Raw genomic sequence first — 10,439 nt, forward strand, 5'->3', positions numbered from 1 at the left:
TGCAAACACCACTGAACAGAAATTTTCTAGAAGTGTGATTTTAAAATTATAAAATGAATACCTACTACACAATGAATAGTCCCAATTGTCTGTAGCCAGTGCGACAATTGCATCTTCATTTCGTGTATGTTGGTGTCGTGATGGAAATAATAAGAGGAAGAGGAAGTTTATCAGAAGCTTGTCAGATCTGGTTACTTAACACGGCTAAAGCCATTTCAAGCAGCTCTTCAATTTTTTAATTTCATCAAAACGATGCTGATAGTATTTAATATCTGGCATGATCCATACCTAATTTACGTAAACCCTTTTAGAATTCTTGGTCCCGTATAGGCCAATGAAGTTGATTATCTGTTTAAGAAAGAATCTCGGTGTTTGAAAAAGTTTGTTCAATAATTTCACACCAACTTCACCACCAAAACAAGCGTTTTATTATCAAAAAGTGACTCCTGCCCACCAACTGCCTCACCTCGCCAAGTCTTCTGCTCCAAACCTTCTGGTGTTACCTCATCAAGACCAGCCGGCCCTGCTCAGGAAAACCGCCAACGCCAGAAGCGAGCAGAGACAACAGCACACCCAGTGCCCAACATTCACCAAGCACCGGGTGCGGGAGGCAGATTGTTCATAAATTTGTACCACTATCATCATCATCGGCCGTAAAGGAGCATTTTCATCGGTTGAAGACACCGTTTGGAACCGGCGCCCAAATCTACAGTCTTGTGCGGACTCCCGTCCAGTACGGAAGTAAGGAAGAATTGAGTTTATTTCTGGCACACGGACACGCCAAAACCACTATTTTCTCAGCTTGTCTCTTCAGTTGATGTTGGGAGTTTATATAGTTTAATTCATAGGCCGCAGATAGGCTGATAAAAATGATTATATTGATCGATTTCACGAGGAGTAAGGAAAAATTGTACTCACTTTGTGCACACGGACGCGCCCACAGCATCCTTCTGCTGGATTATCTTTTCAGTGAACAACCTGCCCGAAGTGGCCCATAGACGTAAGTTGTCGCTGAGTGATTTGTAATACCTTGAGACAATGAAGGTTTGTGGAGAAAAAATGTTAATTTGAATACAATAGCCATACGAAAGTAGAGATCCTTCTAACCCTCTGAAAACTGCTACTGATTTAACCCATTACTCACATTAAATACTATTGTATGGATGCTGAACGTCTCAGGTACACAAAGACGAAAATTAGATTGATAGTTAATATTCAGATGTTACAAAATTCATGCAAAAAGCAATTGAAAAATTCTCTATTTATTTTCTAGTCTTGTGACTTGTCAGGTCTTTCCGCCCGGCTGCCAAAACTCTGTGCGAGAAAGCTCAACGAAGTGTGCACTTTATGGGATGTTTAGTTGTCCTGGAGCTAATCTCAAATATTTTTCTTCATTCCAAAGTAAAGTTTGTTGTTGTGCAGTAAGGCTTTTGTCAATAACAATATTTACACTAAAGTCTTCAATATTTTTTGAGTATTTTATGGTATTTTCTTTGTTAAAAAAATATTCGTTTAAGATACAACTTAACTGCATTCTAACCACCGAAAGTAAAATGAACATTCCCAAAAATGTGGCCTGAAGTCTGTTACGGAAACCAGATTTTAAGTTTTATGTGATGCAACATCTCTTCACAATCTTCAAGTCCCTAATTTTGAAAAGGAAGCACGTAGCAACCACGAAAATGGTGAATAATTTATTATTACATTTATAATCCAGACTGCAATTTGGGAATGCACACAAAAGTCATAAATATATCAAAGCCATAGAGACAGAAAGGAATATACTCGTATATTGTGAGAATTCACCATTTTCATACTCTCCCGGCCCTAATTTCCTACAATTTTCAGGTTTCCACCTATATCTGTCAAACTGATGCATATTTATGATAACAATTCAATTAACCTATACTTAAAACTTTACACCACAAACACATAATTATAAATTCATGAACATAAAGCTTTTTTTAGAAAATTCCGTGAGTTACTCAGAAATAAAATTTATTTTTGTGTTATTGCTAGTGGAATATACTAGAAAAATATATAATGAAAGCGTTTTCGAGGACCTTTCATTAACATGTTAATTTATTGTCCCAGAATTAACTTTGGCTATACCCAATCCATTTCTATACACTATGAATCATGTGGATTTGTGACGATTTGACCTGTCGCGTCGTGTGCCGGCGAATCCACCATTGATTTGTTGGAAGCTTACCGCACCAAACTCTATTTTATGGTATTTTGAACCTTAAAAATGTTGCTATGGTACAAAAGGATATAGTCTAACTTGTCGTTTCGTCACTTACAAATATGTTTAATTTTTCTGTGAAAAAGCGCGTCGCAAAATTCATGTCAAATGTCATAATTACGATTTTTAAAAGTCCTGTATTTATTTAAATATTTTTACTTATTTTTATTATAAAGAATGCTTATTTAAATATAACTAACCTCAAGAATATTTTAGTTTGTCTTATATATATATATATATATATATATATATTATATTATGGTTACAACGTTAGAGAGGAAAAAAACATTTCTCTAGATATAAGTAGCTATACTGTCTAGTACGTAGGGTAGATGTATACATTTTTTATAAATATGTAAACACATTACCTGGTAAGATGATACAATTTAAAAAAACATCATTTGAAAAAAAAAACAATTTTTAATTTTTTTATTTTTTTTTATAGTGAATACCTCACAAGAGTCCCAACTGCTCCCGTATGGAGCCAGTGAGACTATGGCATCCCCAATTGGGGGATGTTGTGAGGCTGAAGGTAAGTGGGGAAGGGAAAGAGGAAGGTGGGGAAGTACCTGGCTATTCAGATCTAGTCACTAAACACGGCTAAAGCCATTTGGAGCAACGTTTCAATTCTGAATGGTGGTCTTACACCAGGGCGATACTGGTATATATCGTATATATACTATATATTATTTTAATTAATTAATTGTGAAATAACACAAATTAATCAAATACAATTTATTTGCGCACGCCGGGTTCGAACCCGCGACCTTCGGAATGGCAGTCCAATGCGTTACCACTGGACTATGCCGGCCATACGAAATTATAAGTTATTACGAAAATAGTGACAGTCGGCGTACTTGGAGCAATCGGAATTTTGCCCCTGGCACACTGAGTACAAGGTCGCGGGAGGGTGGATTGCATTTCAAGGATTGGTGGTAAATTTGATAAACACTCCACTCGGGTTTGGGTACAGCCGCCCCGGCTACCATTTATTGGATAACTAACACCTATGTCATACGTCACCCCAAGTGGTTCACTAAATTTGGTGATTTAGCAGGGGTGCCGGCGTGTTCAGGATACGCCTGCCAGATCTGGAGAGGCTGGTTAGGGAAGACCCTTTGACCTCTCCAACCGGTCTCTCGACCCATCGCCCTGCGTCGCAGTGGGAGGGATATATTCTTATGTCCGTTACTATTGGACATACTGATCCCTAGATTCCTACTCAACCCTCATACCCCTTACCTTCTTAGAACATCCTCTCCTTTCTTTTTTTAATAAAAAAATTACTCAACACAGTATCGCAAAAGATTACAAGGGCCCTGAGGGCAATTATTTTCCTCAGGGTCTCCTATGTGGGGTTAATGTAAAAAAAAGATTGCGAGGGAATCTTCAATAACCTATAATATCTTTGTATGCTCGCAAATGGGTTTCGTTACTTCAGAAATCATTGAATATTTTCCCACGTCAACACAATTTGTTCCTTGTTTCTGGTAAGCATTTCACCCAACATTTCGACCATAAACGTAATAATTCTCAATACGCCAACTATAATATACTTTCTCACGGGTGTCAGGACTCGTGTACAATCCTCTCCATTGTTGGTTGTTACCTACCATTAAGTATGCAATTACCTGCTGTAATATAATATAATATGCAGACCTTGAACTGGACTCTTGGCAGATGGTAGAGCAGTGAGCTACGCACTCATCCATTGTTTGGGTAAATGTCTTCTCACGGATGTAAACCAGGCTAGGCTTCGTCAGAATATGCTAAAGTGTTGCTGTATTAAATACTGAAGATGTGTGATTTCACTAAACTTATTTTTGAACAAGAGAAAAACTAGTCGAAGTAGTTTAATGTTTTATGTCTGTTTATATCTGTAGTCTCCTTCATTGGAAGTAATCTTCACAACATGCCTCCCATTGATGTGCTTGGCGTGCCTTCCATTGAAGTGATCAGCTCAGGCACGGAGCTACATCGAAGCTAGAGTCAAGTTAGCCTCTCAGGGCCCGCAGATAATTTAATAGTACACAACTGCTGACCTAGCACAAATCGCAAGTGCGTCCCACTATTGAGTTTGGCGACCATCTCTGGTCTGAAGCCCTTAGATATTCCTGATTCCCCCATCTTAAAAAACGGATTACAATCTTTAGAGCACAGACGTCAGATAGGAATGCTGTCCTCGTTCAATCGGTATTTCAAAGCAATTGACGTAATTGATTCTTTCGGCAACGGTGCATAAACAGGGAAACACGCCAAACGCGTCCTACATTTGTGCAAGGTTGACATAATTTGTCACATGAGAACGGGCGTTACTACAAGTTGTTCGTGAGTAACAAAAAGCTCGGCTGTGTAATGATTTGCCTGCCTTAATCCTAAAACATGGGTTTCTTCAAGACCCATGTCCAGAGCTGATTTAAAAAAACATTCCCTGGTTACGAGTTACGAATAACCTGTCATTATGCCCCCTGGAGATAAGAGACGGTCAAATATCTTCCATAAATGACCATTGCCTAATTTCTAATCAATATTTTTTGACAACTTTTTTTTATTTATTTGTATATATATTACTCTGAATTATGTATTGTATAGCATTACACTACACCTACATACCCTCTGAAATAAATTATTAATAATACGTTTTTGAAATTCTCCTACTCCCACCATTAGAATCTGAAAAGTTGCTTGTGCAATGATGGGCGGCTCAACAAGCAGAGAATTAAAATTGCGACTCCTGCAACTAATCAATCAACCGGTTACTATGAATGTTCCCACAGACCGACTAATGAAATGACTTGGGTGAATGTAAACTATAAAAATATTTATGATATTGTTTTGGGGGCATTATGCGCCTTTAGGCCAACGTTTCGGACAAAGTTACCATGTTGGCTATCAGGGCAGATCTCACAATGTATTCATTTAAAATAATGTATAGTATATTTGTGGAAGATACTCTCAGTATCGCTTCGGTGTAAAACCACCATTCAGAATTGAAACGTCGCTTGAAATGGCTTTACGTGTATTTTATGACTAGACCTGAATAGCCAGGTACTTCCCCACCATCCTCTTCCTCATCTGCTTCACCTCCCCTAACCTTCAGCCTCACAACATATGTATCCCGATTGGGGATGCCAGTCTCATCGGTTCCGGCAGTTAGGACTCTTGAGCGGTGTGTGTTTATGTACATATAAGAGAAACCGTGTTAAACTTCTCAGTGTGGTTTTCGTCGTTTAGTTTTGTTGTATAGCTGTCTAATACCAGAAGCTTCATTGTCATCTTATCAATACATTCCCATTTAGAGGGATTTTGTGGATTTTATTGATTTATTTTCATCGTAATTTGCCATCCGAACAGTTGTATAATCTAGGATACGAATAAAAGCATTTTGGCGTCATAATTCGTGTATTATAAAATATTGGTATTATTACATACTTTAATTATAATTATTACTGCAAATTGTAAAATGTTTCTGAGCGAACGTTTTGATAACAAAGGTCTTTGTCAAAAACAACGTAACCTGTAATTCAATTACCAAGGAACTCACGATTAAGTGATGTTATTACAGAAGATGCTGAATTTTGTATCCACCATCCAATAAACTATAATAATATGATAATGGGTTAGTGGCTGAATCTGTTGCCTCGTTATTGATAGACCATCGTTCTCTCTCAGTAGATATGAACCAAAAGGTGAATTTTATTTATTGTTATTAAGTTTAATTTGTAGAACTCCATTTTAATTTTTTATATATTCAATAATAATGTTATTGGGTTTATAAAAACAGTTTATTTTTAAACAAGTTCTGCTGTGTAATTATTATTATTATTAATTATTATTAAAAAAAAACTAAAAAAACCAAAAAAACAACAAAAAAAACAAAAAGGTGAAATTATAAAAAAAAATACATAATACACAACCGTACCAAAAATTACACACATATCGCCTAATTTTTTATTATGTAGGTACTTATTATTTTATTTTTACCGCTTTATTATATTTTATTTTATTGATGTACAGCCATTTGATTTATATGATGACCGGATAAATCATCAAAATGATAATTCATCACATCTTCAAAAAGTTATATAAAGTCATGGAAAGTGATGAAACAAAAACTTTGTTAACTGGGTTAAGTAGGTTAGGTTAGGATAAAAAAAATCATCGATTTTAATGACTTTATATCACTTTTTAAAAGTGTGTTGAATAGTAACTGTGTTGAGTTATCATGGATCCGATTTATATAAATTAAGGTGGAAGCCCTCGGTATATATTGGGTACGGCCCCGTTCACACAGAGCGATTTTAGTTGACCGACAAATCAGACGTTTCAATTTAACTCGAACCGATTTTGTTAATCAAGATGGCGTCAAGTGAAGTTATCGCTGCGTGCGTCCCTGTGATTTCGGACCTCTTACGGAGCGAAGTTTAGAAAATGAAAAAGCGCAAAAAGTTCGTATGTGGGCTAAAAAATGGATTTAAGAATATTATTATAAGGCGTTAGAAGATACCGAAGGCAATCGCAATCATTTGCGAATTTAGGAAGAACAATTTGATGTACTGTTGTCTAAGATTCAAGAAATAATCCAAAAACAGGACACAGTTATGCGCGCGAATATCCAAAAACTAAATTACATATTACGCTAAGATACCTGGCAACGGGGCATTTTTCAAGTCTGGCTTATATGCACAGATGCCCTAAAATTTGTTATGAAGATAAAAAAACAATTATTTTTTTAAACATTCAGAGACGTGTTATTTAATAATAATAACTATAAAGTTACAGTAACATTTCAAAAATAATATTTTTAATTGCAGTGTCACGGGCATTCTTATATTTGAAAACTTCTTGCTTCTGATCTCAAAGATAAGGATGGCTTTGGTATAGATCCATAAATCTAAACCTCACATCATCCGACCACTTAATACATTTTTTCATTGAAGTAGATGGTAGGAACTAGGAATGATGGTAGGAACTAGGAATGATGGTAGGAACTAGGAATGATGGTAGGAACTAGGAATGATGGTAGGAACTAGGAATGATGTTAGGAACTAGGAATGATGGTAGGAACTAGGAATGATGGTAGGAACTAGGAATGATGGTAGGAACTAGGAATGATGGTAGGAACTAGGAATGATGGTAGGAACTAGGTACGCAAAAATAAATCATTCAGTAGGTACGTCTAACGTCTACTTTCGACCGCAGTGAATTAAAAATCGCAAGCGACTTGAAACATATGTTCAAGTTAAAGTTTAAGTTTAGACTTACGGAATTCAATACTTCGTTTGTGTGAAAGCACTATGAAACAATACATACGTTTCGATTCGGCGGGAAAATCGAACGATGACTCGAACAAAAGTAGACGGGCTTTCAACTTTCGTCTTTGACTAAAAAGTTCATCAACTCTGTTGAAAGGCTGTTCACACTTAGCTTTCGATTAGCTTTCAAGTGTCATTCAACTCCGACTTGATCAACTAAAATCGCTCAGTGTGAACGTGGTGTAAGGGTTTCCACTCTGAAACGTGCGCAAATATATATAAATATATATATTTATATATATATTTTTTTCAACATTTTAATATGCACTTGAGCGATTAGCTTACAAACGATTTGAGGTAGCTATCTCGTAGTAGGAAGTCTGCCATAGTTGTATGGCAAGCAATTGTCTATCGTTTTATAATAATAAATCAATGACTGACTATGCTTCCTAGATTGTCAGTTGTAGTCACTTTGAATTAGGAACAACCCACCGTTGCATTATATGAAAACCAATTAAAAAATGTTGCGTGCTGGAAGTATCCTTCATGGTTATTAGATAAAAAAATAATAATTCCAAGTTCAAAAGTATTGTTTTATTATATTATCTGCGTTATCTTCAATTACACTAATTACGTCATTTCCACAACACATTATCATAACCTTAAACCAGTTTCAAACCTATATTATACTGCGTCTTAGGCAAAGTCGATACGTAGGCAAAGTCGATGCGACCGCGACTTTGAAGCGATGTGGGAAGTTCCGCTACGCAATTTTATGTTGAAGAAAGATTGATTGATTGAAATTTAAATAAAATACTAATCAAAAAGTATTTAAACATTAAAAACAATATATATTAAATAGACAATAGTTGTTATCTGGCCGCCGCGTCCACTTCGCTCAAAAAATATTAAGCGAACTGATCGCGTCGCTGAAGTCCCGCACCGCATCGCATCGCTTATCACGTGTTATTTGTCACGTAGAACAGTTCCAAGTTTCAGTGACCATTTGATATTTTCGAGCCGCGTCGCGTCGCGTACGCATTGAGTTAAGATTACCCAACAATCAACCCAAACTAACATCAAGCTACTTTACAATCAAGACATCCACAACCACAATATTAGTAACAATAAAATCCGCATTCCTCTATCACACACTAGAAAATATGGGATAAAATGTCTTAACTATATTGCCTACACAGTACACACTCAATAACTCTCTTCCAGATAATATAAGTATAAAAATAGCCAGCATGTACGAAAAATTCAAAGTAGGTAATGCTTTAAAATAATATTTTTTTTAAACATTTAAAAACGAAAATAAGTAATTCTTGTCGTGTTGTATTTTGTCTTGTCTCTTTTTCTCTCAAACCTAATTTACACAGCTAAGCTAACATTTACAAAATAAAATAATTATTTAATGCACCAGTTCTTCAAATGCGTCGATGTCCCAATAGACTGAAACTTTTTACAGTCCTACATTGTAATAACTAAATACGAAATTGTAAATAATTATTGATAATTTCTGCTTCTGTATCTGTTTGTACATAATAAGATAAAGCCTAGCAAGTAATATTAAATTTGTACACGTAACTTGAGGTAATTATTCATGAAAACGGCGCTATACAACAAAATTAACTGTAAAACTTTTCGATAATTAAAACTTGAACAACGTATAATATAAAAACCATAGACATTTAAATTGATAGACCAGTCAATCAGAGAAATAGGAACCAAACGAATTGTGCGAAACGCGGCAGGCAGCGTGACCTTCTCCTTTTGTATGGTTTGTCAATAAATGAATCTGACAGTATACAAGCAACTCATATTGTAATATCGCTATTCATCCCATGATAGTAAAATTCTTACGAAATACTAGTCCTTTTCAAGATGGCGTACAATTTGCTGGCTGCGTAGATTCTGGCTTGATTTTAGGGTTTTGTCTCGTCTCAACTACAAATCTAAAATCGGGTTAACAAAAGTCCGGGTTTCCAAAACTGAATATTTTGTTAAAATATTTGCTTAGACACTTTTACAAATGTGTTATAGTTTACCAACCTCAGTCATTTTAAGCGTTGTTATGCCAGGCGGTTCGTTTAAAAACAAACATTCAGATCCTGCGTAAAAGTCCCACAATGTACGGCGTTGCAAATCTTTGTCTCTCGTTACTTTTCCGTGCACGGTGTGGTTACTTCAATGTGCTCTCTTTGGCGGTCAATGGTGCCAAAGGTATGATCAAGTGGTTTATCTCCAGCTCGTCGAAATGATACCCAGATTTCATGTTAGGGCAAGTCCATCAATTTGAATGTCTATGATTCAAACGTTGCTTGAAATGGCATTAGCCGCAATTGACCAGACATGTATAGCAAGGTAATTCCCAACCTTCTTCTTCTTCATCCCTTTCTCTTTCCCTTCAGCCTCCTAACGTATTAAGGATGCAATGGTCTCGTTGGGACTCTCGTGCTGTATTCAGATAAAAAAAACCTGTTTCGTTTAAGTTACGATCCATAACGACCATTACCCATCTATCAATAATATTTGAACATTTCCTGAACAAATGCGTCTTTTTGTTTGGAATTGTATTTTTCTATCATTATTGGAAATGTCAGTCGGTATATTATTAAAATAAATTACAAAATTACGTTATAATTTAACAATTTAACGTAATAATAACTCTTTATAGAGATGACCGCACTATCAATTACTTATTTTGTTCATTTGTTGGTACTTGTATACGACCTTTCATAATTCACGATCTGAAATTTGATTAGGTTTATCTGACGGTAGGATTTATCTTATTTCTTACATTATATATCACTTTAATCTGCGATAATTAGCTAACATGGAAATGAATTGGTATTTTAACGTATCCTATTAAACAATAAAAACTGGCAATTAAACAAGAATCATTAGCATAATTTTAATATGAGTCCATAAACTTT

The sequence above is a fragment of the Hesperophylax consimilis genome, chromosome 27 (genome assembly GCF_061612785.1).
Source record: "Hesperophylax consimilis isolate HC1 chromosome 27, BYU_Hcon_1.0, whole genome shotgun sequence".
Classification (NCBI taxonomy): Eukaryota; Metazoa; Arthropoda; class Insecta; order Trichoptera; family Limnephilidae; genus Hesperophylax; species Hesperophylax consimilis.